The 13,667-nt window shown below is 33.2% G+C and overlaps 1 protein-coding gene across 2 annotated transcripts in view; it reads left to right on the plus strand.

The window, feature by feature from the left end:
* The window catches only part of CUL3 (cullin 3), a 104,968-nt gene that overhangs the window by 17,969 nt on the left and 73,332 nt on the right, over positions 1–13,667 (plus strand). The gene's annotated exons all lie outside the window — the stretch shown is intronic.

Raw genomic sequence — 13,667 nt, forward strand, 5'->3', positions numbered from 1 at the left:
TAAAAAAGTAACCTTTGAGAAAGCAGTTGCATTAGAACTTTAGCACAGAAGCTAGGAATATAAACCATAAATATACCTTAGGGAAAACAGTTTGAATTACAACAGTAGGTTATTGAGTAGAAACGCATCTAAGTGATGTGAAAGAAAGAATTTCTAAGTTTTAAGTTTTTAGAAATGGTATGTAGTTTCATGAGATAGTTACTTAATAGGTATTGTTGAAGTAAGGTAGAGAAATGAAAATTGCTATAGTTGAGTAATTGGGTTGCCATTTGTTAGAAGGAATAGAGATATCAGTGAATATTGAATTGCCTGAGAAGGCTAGCAAAGGGATGGATTCAAGAGAAAAATGATGAAATAGATCAGGGGTCCTCAAATTACGGCCTCAGGCCAGATGCAGCAGCTGAGGACGTTTATCCCCCTCACCCAGGGTTATGAAGTTTCTTTATTTAAAGTTCCACAAAACAAAGTTTTTGTTTTTACTATAGTCCGATCTCCGACAGTCTGAGGGACAGTGAACTGGCCCCCTATTTAAAAACTTGGAGGATCCCTGAAATAGATAATAGTTATTAAGGAAATTAGAGGGGTGACCTAGAGATCTGTAGGTGATGGTAATATAAATAGAATGTTAAATAAAGTTTAATAGAATAAAGAAGAAAAAAGTTATTGAGGTATGGTGGGGCAAGAAAGGTTTGGAAGATGAAATTCAGAATAAAGGTTATTAATGTTACCTGTGACTACAGGACAGTAGACAAGAGTGACCACCATGGATTGTAATCAATGTGATTCCCCCTTTCCCCCCAGGGGAAAATGAGGTTTATAAAAAGGACAAAATAGATTGAAAGGAGTTTGAGGAATAGAATTAATGGATTGTGAGTTCTGGAAGAGTTAGAGGCTAGTCCTCAAAAGATAAAATAGTCAAAGAATATCAGCAAGCAATATTCACTGGATTACCCCATCATTTAGTGAAATGTTCTAAATCACTCAAACAATTATGCAAATTAAAACTCAAAAGATTAAAACCAAAATGATAAAAGATAGAAGGGCTGAGGGATAGCTATTTTAAAACACTATTGATATTTTTACCAATATTTTACCAGCTATTTTTAAAAACAATTTGGAGTTAGGATTAGAATACTAACTAAATTGTTCATACTCTTTAATTTATTAATATCAGTACACGATGTATACCCTAAGGAAGTCAGAGATGGGAAAAATCCTGCATATACAATATTTATAACAACACTTCATAGTAATAAAACTAGAAAGAAAATGAATGCCTGTTATTTGGAGAAATGGCTTGGATACACTGTGATTTTAAGGGAACATTATGACATGATAGAAAATAATGAACGTGAAGAATACAAAGAAATTTGAAATTTGTTTGAACTGCGGAAAGAATGAAATAAACAGAAACAGCAGTTTATAAATGACCACCGTTATGTAAAGAACTTTAAAATGCAAGTTCTTTATAATTCAGTGACTAGTCTTCAAATGATGATGCAAAGCGCCCCCCCCCCCTTTTTTTTTCTTGTCAGAAGTGGTAGGCTACAAGTGGAAAATGAGGGTATCACTGGCTGATAGTACTTATGTACTTGTTTTGTTTTGTTTTGTTTCTTTTGTATCTTAATTGTTACACTTTGTCCCTAGGGAGGATATGGTTTGAGCTCCTAAGAATCATCAGTAAAGTGTGCTTTATTTATTAAGATAAAAAACTTTTTTTCCAGCATCATTGAAGCTGGATTTTTTGATTTCTTTTTTTAAGATAAAGCATGCATTTTTACATCTAAGGCAAAGAAACTGAGGATTGGGAAACCAAATCTATGGGAAGGGAAAGAAATAGAAAGTATTGACAGGAGGAAGAGAAAAACAGCCTAAGTCAGTGAAAACAGCAGTGGCCTGATTTAAGGAAGAGCTGGGTTTGAATCTCATCTTTGATACATAGTTTTGTTACTTTAGTTGTGTTACTTAATTTCTTAGTCTCAATTTCTCTCCAAAATTGTTCTTTCCATTTCTTATGGTTGTTGTATGGAAAGGAGTTTTGTAAAATGTAAAACACAATAAAAATGTACATTTTTATTGTTCTTAGAAACTTAGTCTGAAATTCTAGATAGAATTTAGAATGCTAATTTTTCAGAGTTTGATCATTTCTGATAAAGTGACCTCTAAAATAACTGTAAAAAAATCTAATGATATAGTCATATATGTTGTCACTTCCATTTAATTGTTATTACATTTTTGGACAATAAAAATACATATAATCTAGTTTTTTCTGATTACATATAGGATTGTTTAATTTCAAAATATTCATTATAATTTTCTAAAATTGGCATTTATAGAATCAAGAATTATCTGTTAAAAAAGTATTGCAAGCCCTGTTTGTAGTAGCTAGAAACTGGAAAATGAATGGATGCCCATCAATTGGAAAATGGCTGGGTAAACTGTGGTATATGAATGTTATGGAATATTATTGTTCTGTAAGAAATGACCAGCAGGATGAATACAGAGAGGACTGGTGAGACTTACATGAACTGATGCTAAGTGAAATGAGCAGACCAGGAGATCATTATACACTTCGACAACGATATTGTATGAAGACATATTTTGATGGAAGTGGATTTCTTTGACAAAGAGACCTAACTAAGTTTCAATTGATAAATGACGGACAGAAGCAGCTACACCCAAAGAAAGAACACTGGGAAACGAATGTGAACTATTTGCATTTTTGTTTTTCTTCCCGGGTTATTTATAGCTTCTGAATCCAATTCTCCCTGTGCAACAAGAGAACTGTTCGGTTCTGCAAACATATATTGTATCTAGGATATACTGCAACATATCCAACATATATAGGACTGCTTGCCATCTAGGGGAGGGGGTGGAGGGAGGGAGGGGAAAAATCGGAACAGAAACGAGTGCAAGGGATAATGTTGTAAAAAAATTACCCTGGCATGGATTCTGTCAATATAAAGTAATTATTAAATAAAAATAAAAATAAAAAAAACAGAAGCAACACAGTTAAAATAAAACGGTTTGTGTCTATCAAAAAAAAAAGTATTAAGAGAACAATTAGTGCAATTTCATACTTGAACAAGGATATTCTTTATATCATAAAAAATAATCTTTTTATCTAGCTTTTGCTTGACAACTTCTCATTCAAGGGAGGTTACTATTCCTTACTCCTTAAATTGGACATCCCAAGTTGGATAGCTCTAATTTATTTGTTAAGGAGATTTTCCTTGATTCAGGTTTTAAATTTGACTCTTTGAAACTTTTGCTTATCTCTTATTCTTTATTCTAGCTGTGTGGTTCTGCAAAATGTTTACATGCTAGCCCTTCAAATATTTGACGATAAATACTATGTTCCTTCAAGTCTTTTTTCTCCCAACTAAAGATCTTTTAGCTGATTTTCATATGACATAAGTTCTATTTGCTTTCCTGAATCCCCTTTCTTGCTTAATAATATTCCTAAAATGAAAAAAACAGAACCAGAATACAGTGCTGGAAATGTGGTCTGATCAGGGCAGATTACAGCAAAATTCTAAGTCTCTAATTTTTGACATCATAACCCTTTAGGAATCCTAAGAATGCACTAATTAGTTATCTTGGCTTCCATATCACATCTTTTATTAATATTGAGCTTGCATTTCACAAGAACTCCTCAAAAAGTTGGTTGTTTTAAGTGAAATAATGTCTAATAAACCTGTGAAGTAGTTTATATTAAACTTATCTATTAATTTTTTCCTATTCAGTTTTCTCTGGATGTTATTACCTGTGGATATATTTTTATTTTTTGAATCCTGTCATTTATTATATTAAGTATCCCTTACAGCTTCGTATCATCTAGAAAAGCATGTCATCTGTCCTTTATGAGAGTTGTTCTTAAGGTTAAACAGGACAGGGCCAGTCATAAATACTTCTGACACTTCACCTCCTTTAATGCTAACAGTGAATCATTGAAGATTACTCCCTGAATTTTGCCAGATTACAAGTTTGAATCTCCCTTAGTTTTCTTGCTTATATCATTCTACCTTTTCCACAAGATTATATTGAGAAATGTTCAGATGTCTTGCTGTAATTTAGGTAAATAATATCAGCATCATTCCTCTGGTGTACCAATCTGGAAATGATACCAGAATTGTAAATGAATCCATCGTCTTTCTACTTGACAAAAGGAAGATGTTTGCTGGGACCTAGATTGGTCAGAACAATTAATTGGAGTTAGACTACTTCAGGGAGTTGTTTTTAATTACATTAACCTAGTCACCAGTGTTCTCCTGGTTCTACTAATCTTGTTATATTCATTTTGTCTTCACTTAGTAAATATACTATTATTTGTTTATTCATTGCTACCAATTTTTCACAGATCACTGACTTTTTTTGCTCTCAGTGATATAGTTAATCTGAGCTAGGGAACTTGAATTTAACGGTAGATAGATGCTCTTAATGATCTCATTAATTTCATATTGATTTCTGTTAGGTATATTTTTTCTATTCTTAACCAGTCCAGATCTCCTTGGCAAAAAACAGAAACAAAATAGGAATTGAATAAAACTGCCTTCTCTCTATTGTCAGACCAATTGTCCAAGCCCATCTTTTTTTCCTTTTAATATAGTTACTTATTACCCCACCCCCACCCCCCATGTTACTTATTATTTTTCTTACCAATGTCAGCTCATTATAATAGTCCAATAAACTGCTTGAAGTCAGCTTTTTTTTTGGGGGGGGGGTCCTCAGTGGTTTGTAATAGTAGGTACTTAAAATGCTTCTTGATTAATTTGGCCCTTAAACTTATCATATCATGCAACTTTTTTTCATTGATTACTTGCTTACTTAATTTGTAATATCTTTAAAATCTTAACTCCATTAACAATGGAGTTGATATATGAAATGATAAAATAAAATCTTTATGCAACTATGTTTTGTTTTTTCAGAAAACTATAACATCAGAATTCTTTTTGTTTTGTTTTCTCAGAATTTTTTTTGAGAGTTTCTCATTCTTCCAAGGTTAAACTTCACCTATAGAAAATTGTCTTGACTTTCTGAACTTTAAAATTTGTTATTCTTGATCCAGTGTTTTGTCACATTTTTTCCTGCCTTTTCAGCATTTATTTTTCAATTGGAGTGTTCACTTTCTCCCAAAGTTGCTATCATTTCTCAGCCATAAGAATCTCCTGACTCCAGTCCATCCTGCATTCATTTATTAAAATGATCTTCTAAAGTGAAGGTCTGACCGCTTCTCTGACCTCTTACTCCTCAGTAGATTCCAGTGGATCCCCTTCATCCCCAAGATCGAAATCTTCCTTTTGGCTGGCTTTCTAAGCTCCTCACCACCCTCCTTCTTCCCCCCTTCTCCCCAAATATCTGCCTCCTGATTACAAGTCTCAGGTGGCAGAGGTCTTTCCTGATCCCTCCTCGTTCTCCTGCCTTCCCTCTGTTGATGACTTTCAGTCCTTTCAGTACATGATTTGTTTGTCTGTTGTCTCCCCCCTTTAGATCAGGAGCTCCTTGAGAGCAAGCTCTGTGTTCTGCACTCATTTGTATCCCTAATGCTTGACATCACTTGGCACATAGTAGGTACTTAATAAATGTGTGTTGACTGACTAGATCCCACAGACAATGGGGAACTAGTGAACCAATTGAATGAAGAAAGTTACAGTCATTTAAGGGAAATTATGTGAGTAGCATAGAGAGTATGGATTGAAGAAGGACAAAACTTGAGTCAGACAAGCCAATTAATGGGCTATGGTATTAATTAAAAAGTTTTTTAAGCTTTTTCTTTTCTTTTTTTATTATAGCTTTTTACATACACAACATGCATGGGTAATTTTTCAGCACTGACTTTTGCAAAAACTTCTGTTTCAATTTTTCCCCTCTTCCCTCCAACCCCTCCCTTAGATGGTAGGTAGTCCCGTACATGTTAAATATGTTAAATACAATATTTGTATACAAATTTATACAGTCTTGTTGTACAAGAAGGATCAGATTTAGAAAGAAGGTAAAAATAACCTGAAAAGAAAAAACAAAAATGCAAGCAAACAATAACAGAAAGAGTGGAAATGTTAGGTTGTGGTCCATACTCATTTCCTAGTGTTCTTTCTCTGGATGTAGCTGGTTCTGTTCATTACAGATCAATTGGACCTGATTTGGATCCTTTCATTGTTGAAGAGAGTCATGTCCATCAGAATTAATCATCATGTAGTATTGTTGTTAAAGTGTTTAATGATCTCCTGGCTCTGCTTATTTCACTTAGCATTCATGTAAGTCTCTCCAAGCCTCTCTGTATTCATCCTGCCGGTCATTTCATATAGAACAATAATATTCCATAACATTCATATATCACAATTTATTCAGCCATTCTCCAATTGGTGGGCATCCCTTTAAGCTTTTTATTTTCAAAACATATGCACGGATAATTTTTTAACATTAACCTTTAGAAAATCTTGCATTTCAAATTTTCTTCCCCTTCTTCCCACCCTCTCCTCTACATGGCAAGCAAACCAATATATGTTAAACATGTCAAAATATATGTTAAATCCAATGTGTGTAAGCATATTTATACAATTCTCTTGCTGCACAAGAAAAATCAGATCAAAAAGGCAGTAAATGAGTAAGAAAACAAAATGCAAGCAAACAACAATAAAAAGAGTGAGAATGTTATGTTGTGACCCACATTCAGTCTGTGGCATTAATTTAGGTAGAAATCATGAAACCCTGCATTCAAGTGGTGGTGTGTATGAGAAGGTTGGATGAGCAATGTTATGAAGATAAAATGGCAGGATTTTGCATCTGATTGTATGTGTGGTGTGAAAAAGGGAGGAGAAGGATGCTGAGGATACCAACCTAGGAACCTGGGAGAAGAGTGGTGCCCATAGAAATCAGGTTTGGAATAGGGAGGGAAAAGGAAGGGGGTATTTGGTTTAAAAAAAAAAAAAAAGATGAGTTCTGTATTAGACATATTAAAGAGGCACAGTTGCTGATGCAATACTGAAGCTCAAAGAAGATACAATGTCTCCTTCCCTCGCCCCACTCCCTTTTTCCTCTTTTTCTGCTTCTCCCTCTTCTCTCTCAAGTGTATAGATATATAATCAGATTTCTGAAGGTTACAAATAAGTATGTATTTGTAAACCATCATCAGATATGTGATAATTAAACCCATGAGAATTCATGAGGTCACAGAGTGTATAGAGAAAAAAGAGGACCAAAGACAGTGTCATCAGGAATATCCCCCCTTAGGGGGTATGATTTGGATGGTTAACTAGCAAAGGAGTTGTCAGATGGATAGGAAGAGAATCAGAAGAGATTAGTGTCAGAAAAGCAAAGGAGAGAAAGTTAAGGGGGTTTTTTTTGTTTGTTTTTTTTTGTTTTTTTGATAGTGTTAAATGAATAGAGAGATCAAGTAGGGTGAGAATTGAGAAAAGATTATTAGATTTGACAGTTGAGATTATTGGTAATTTTGGAAAGATCATTTTCAGTTGATTGGGTTTGAAGGGCTATTGCAAAGATTCCCAGTAGAATTTTCTGTTTTCTCAACCGTTTGAAAGATGAAACTACCATGAGTAAAGTCAAGAAATGGTTACATGTTCTGTTTGGGGTAGTAAGTTTTAGCAGATGAAATCTTCATTCCTACTGTATGTATATTCTTATATGTTTAAAACACATCCATAGCCACATTCTGTCTTTTGAACTATATTATAATCACGTTATCTTCCCTGTCCCTGTAACATTTCATCAGAACTAAACAACATATTAACTGATTGAGCATATTCAGTGTTTCACTCCATTTCCATACCTCAAAAGAAAAGGTGTATCTTATCTCTTCTTGGAGTTAGATTGTTCTGATTCTTTTGAATAAAATATAACCTCTTTGACTTATATTTTAGTTATGAGTTCATCCCATTCTCTTTTACTTTATGCTTTCATGTCCTAAGCCTTGGAGTGACTACTTAAATAGCCTATAAAGATCATTTAGGGTTCCACTGTATTATCCCTAGTAAATTGTTTCTGAGTAGCTCATATTTGTTATCTTGACATTACATTTCTTGAGATTTTCATAATCCTTATGCCATTTTTACCATGAACTTGTTTTAAAGGCATTTAGATTTTTTTCCCTTTGATTTTAAGCTATTTCATGGAAAGTAAAAAAAAAAAATTTAATATACTCCAACAACCTCATTTTTTTTTGGTGCATATTATACTCGAGATTTTGAAAGTGATGATGAAATCATTGATTAAATCAATCTCATTAATTTTTTGTTTTAATAGCAGGGAATTAGATTATTTTATATTTTAAAAGTCAATTTTGATGGTTTAGCTTGATGGAAGCTCAAGATTTATTACCTATTTGAGATAGTTCTGCCAAAAAGGGGGATATGAGATGATCAGAAAAGTAAAAAAGGACAATTTGACTACATAAAATTTGTTTTGCACAAACAAAATCAATGCTCTTAGAATTAGATGTCAGTCAACCGGGGAAAACATTTTTGGTAGCATGATTACCTTATAAAAGGACTGATATCCAAACTTTGTAAGAAGTTGATGCCGCTATATAGAAACAAGAATTATTTGTCAGAAGATTTAAACAGTTCTCAAAAGAAAAATAGGCTAGTAACTATGTGGGAAAAAATGCTTAGCATAAACAAATAATACAAATACAAATTGAGTAACTGAAGTATACTTCAGATTGGCAAAGATGACAAAAAAAAAAAAAAAGAAAATGGTAATTTTTGAAAGACCTAAGAGGACAGGCTTTCTAATTTAATGAACTGTTGATGGCACTGAAATTCATTTGAACCCCCCCCCCCCCCAAAATCAATAACCCATCTATAATATTTTTGAAACATTGCTACTACTTCCTGGTCTTTTGCCCCATAAACGATCAAAGATAGAGGATAAGGAATAACATGTACAATATTTATAGCAGTATGCTTTTATTATTATAGCAAAAAAAGTTATGTGTCTCCATGTAGCTAAACATAGTATATAATGAAGTAAGAAGTAATCTTGAATTCGGCAAGATTTGTGTGAACTGATAACTAATGAAGTGAGAAGAACCAGAGAACAATTTATGCAATGATCATAAGTGTTATGAAATTGGGGGAGGAGAGAGGGTAAGGGAAACAATTTTTAAAGACTTAAGAATTCTGATTAATGCTTTGTCTGATCAGAGCTTCAAATGATGAATGATGGAACATGCATTGAACAACTTAAGGTACAAAATAAGACCAAGATCATATTTAAAAAAAAATTTTATTATAGCTTTTTATATACAAAGCCTATGCATGGTAGTTTTTCAGCATTGACCCTTGCAAAAACTTGTTTCAACTTTTCCCCTCCTTCCCTCCACCCTCTCCCCTTCATGTTAAAAATGTTAAAGTGTATGTTAAATACAATGTATACATATTTATACAGTTAGCTTGTTGCACAAAAAAGATTGGATTTAGAAAGAGGGTAAAAATAACCTGAGAAGAGAAGACAAAAATGCAGGCAAACAATAACAGAAAGAGTGAAAATGTTATGTTGTGGTCATACTCATTTCCCAGTGTTCTTTATCTGGGTGTACCTGGTTCTGTTCATTACAAATCAAATGGAACTGATTTGGATCCTCTCATTGTTCAAGAGAGCCATGTCTATCAGAATTGATCACCACATAGTAGTGTTGTTGAAGTGTAAAATGATCCCCTGACTCTGCTCATTTCACTCAGCATCAGTTCATGTATAAAACCATATATTTTTAGACCCGACTGATTTGTGAATTCATTTTGCTTGACTAGTTTTGTTGCAATGTAGGGATTTTATTTTTTGAGGGGATAGTTAGGTGACTGGGGTGATACAGATATAATTGAAATATTTAAAAATAAATGAAAGCGAGCAGAAGGAAGTTCAGAAGGGGAAAGGAAAGCTGTATAGTGTTGGTACTGCTGTGTTAAATTTAATATATACTTTAAAAAAAGGTATAATAGAAATTAATAGCTTCATGAACAGTCTTAGTCTTCTTTTGTTCTTGTTTGTATATATTTCTGTTCGATATCTGTCAAGCTAATTTCTTAAAAGATAGTGTTCTGATTAGTCAGAAGAATATTTGAGCTCTGAGTCCTACTTTTGTTAATTGACTTTAAGCTAATCAGTTCTTCAGGGTATTATTTCAAACTATTTAACAAGGCTGCTATGGAGAAAACTTGTCAAAGAGGTTTTTATTAATACATAGATTTTTTTTTTTATCACCTACATTTCCCTTTGCATTTCTCCAGGAAAACAAATTATATTATTTATTTTAAACAAGAAGGAAGAAAAAACTCAAGTTATAGACACATTTAAAACATTTAATATATATAGGTATACTACAGCTATGGGACTCCTACTCCCAGAAAGAAGCATCTTCTCAAGTTTTTCATTATCATTTTGCAATGTTTTTCATTTTATTATGTGATGATTTCTTTCATTTACTTGTGTGTATGTGTTTATTTGTATGTATACACAAGTGTACATACACACAGACATAATTTTCTAGGGACCCGCTTCCTTCTTTTGCAATATTTCATTCAAGACTTTCTAGTCATCATGTTCTTTGTTTCTTTATGGCTCAGTAGTAGTTATTGCATTCATGTATCATAATTTCTCCTAGCCAGCTCCTTAATCAGTGGGCTTCTGCTTGATTTGCAGTTCATAGCTATCACAAAAAACGCCATCATAAATATTTTGGCATATGTGGCCTTTTTTTGAGGGGGAGGGGTAATGATGGTATCACTAAGCTCCTTTTACCTAGTAGTGTTCAGAGGTCATGGACATTTGAATCATTTTATTTGCATAATTCTATATAATAGCTAATAATTTACATGGTAAACCTTAAGGTATAGTGTTTGTTAAAGTTATAGAAGAACAAGCAATAAATATGAACATTCCGTTACAATTTAAATGATTTCCTTAATAATACTTGATATTTGAGCTGTTTTTAGGCATTAATAGGAACTTTTTTGGGGGGAGAGGGTAATTAACAGAGAGCAATAGGTTAAGTAAATGTCTTGTCTATTGGGGCATAATTAAAGGAATTTATGATACATAAATATATTATTCTTTCCAAATATAAAGAATTCAGAAAAAATAAGGAGACAAGTTTTTTTTTTTTTTAAATAGTATTATTTTTCCAAATATATGCAAGGATGGTTTTCAACATTCATCTTTGCAAAACTTTGTGTTCCAAATTTTTCTTCCTCTCTTACTCCCCAACCCCTCAAACAGCAAGCAATCTGATATAGGTTAAACGTATGCAATTTTGCTAAAATAATTGAGGAGCACATTTTTAATTTTTTTCTTAAAGCTTAATTTCAAAACATGCATAGATAATTTTCAGCATTTACCCCTCCAAAAACTTGTATTCCAAATTTTTTCTCCCTCCCTTCCCCCATCCCCTTACCTAAACAGTGAGTAATCCAATTATGTTAAATACATGCAGTTCTTCTCTACATATTTCCACCATTATGCTGCACAAGAAAAATCACATCAAAAAGGGAAAAAATGAAAAAGAAAACAAAAAGCAAATAACAAAAAAGTGATAATACTATGTTGTGATCGTTATTCAGTCCCCACTCAAAGTTCTCTCTCAGGGTGCAGATGGCTCTCTTCATCGAACGGTTATTAGAACTGGTTTAATCATTTCATTGTTAAAAAGAGCCAAGTCCATCAGAATTGATCATCCTATAATCTTGCTGTTGCTATGTACAGCGTTCGAGGAGACAAGTATTTGAGCATATCGGACATATTATAACTATAACAACACATGGAAATATTAAAAAGTAGATGGTCTCAGATTAAAGGCAATTGACAACTATTGGTTCCACAGAAACTGACATTGAAGCTCTGTCAAATGCAATCACTGTGTCAGTTGGTTTTGCTTATGTTTTCTTTGAGACGAAATTGAAGGGAAAGTTGCTTTTGGAAAATGATTTTAATGTAAAAAATACAAGACAACAATAAAACTTTTTTTTAAATGAAGAAAGCAGGATGTATATTAATATAAAAATAAGATTGTTGAGATTTCTTTACAGAGCAGATAAACTATATTTGAAGGGTTTTTTTGTTTTGTTTTGTTTTGTTTTGTTTTGTTTTGTTTTATTTTTTGAGGGACAAGTATAGTGATATTCAGGAATCGGTGATTGAGATGAGTGACATTCTTCAGAGTTGTATTTCAGAAAAGGTAGAGAAAGTGTGAGAATGTGTGTATATGTCTGTGTATATACATATGTATAAATGTGTAATATTTGAGAATCATTTCCATAGAGGTGATAATTGAAACCATGTGAGTAGATGAGATCACCATAGAGAGACAGCCAAGAACAGCCTTTGGGAGACACCCATGATTAAAGAAGATGAGATAGCAACAAAAGATGCCTTTTTTTAGGCATTTGTAGATATGTTTATTTGTGTGAGTAGATTCTTTTCAGATTTACTCGATTAAAATTGTTATGGTCAAGGTAAAATCAGATGTTAACATTTGTTGGCACAGTGGATAGAGCACTGCCTTGAAATCAGAAGAACCTGAATTCAAATACTGCCCCTGAACTAGTTGTGTGACTCTGGGCAAGTTTCATTTATCATGTTTGATTCACTTTCTTCATCTGTAAAGTAGAGATAATAACTGTACTTATTTCTCCAGGATTGTTGGGAGGATCAAATGGAATGATAATTGTAAAGTGCTTTAGCTGGAATAGCTAAATGATTAGCTGTCATTATTATTATTAGGTTATGAAGATCTGTGTATGTCAAGTAATTAATCAATAAATATTTATTAAATGCTTTCTAAAAGAATATTTTGCATTTGATCTTGGAGGCAAAAAAAGAACTACTGAGTGAGGGGGATAGGGTGAGTGACATGATCAGAAATATACTTTAGGAAAATCACTTAAAATGGATGAGTGGAGAATGGATAGGAGTAGGGAGAAACTTGAAACTGGAAGACCCACTGGGAGATAATTGCTATAAATCAGATGTGAGATGATGACTAATGGGGGCTGTGTGAAGAGGAAAGGAGGCTTATTTGAGAGATGTTGCAAAGGTGAAGTCAGCAGACATTGATAATGTAATTATGTCAAATTTCTGGTTCTCACTTTAAATGAGTTATGAAAATCTATAGTTTTCTTTTTCCTTTTGAATTTTTAGAGAATTAAATTTAAATAAAACTTGAGAGGGGTGTTATAAAAGTGTCTGTTCTTTATCCCTTGGTTGTTATTCTTACCTACATAATATATTTTTCAGTATTAAAAAACTTTCTTAATTTTAACAAAATCAAAGTCTAATACTAGGAGACTGTTGAATTATATATCTGGTGAAGTCATTGAATTATAGTACTTAGCTTGGTCAAGCAATGCAATGCCTATTGATTGGCTTGGAGTTCTTCCTGAATCCAGGCAGGTTTTCTGTTCACTAGGCCATCTAGCTATCCCACTGTTCTCTCAACCACAGACTCATCAGTTCAGTGACTCTATCTTTTTGGCTGTTCCACAAACTGGGTCCAGCCATTTTTTCTTTCTCCCATTCTTGGAACATTCCCTGACTTCCTTTAAATCCCAACTCTAATGAATCATCCAATTCTTCATTCTAGGGTCTTCCCTCTCTTGGTTATTTCCTATTTATCCTGGATATAGCTCTGTGTGTGTGTGTGTGTGTGTGTGTGTGTG

The sequence above is a fragment of the Antechinus flavipes genome, chromosome 3, assembly GCF_016432865.1.
Source record: "Antechinus flavipes isolate AdamAnt ecotype Samford, QLD, Australia chromosome 3, AdamAnt_v2, whole genome shotgun sequence".
Lineage (NCBI taxonomy): Eukaryota > Metazoa > Chordata > Mammalia > Dasyuromorphia > Dasyuridae > Antechinus > Antechinus flavipes.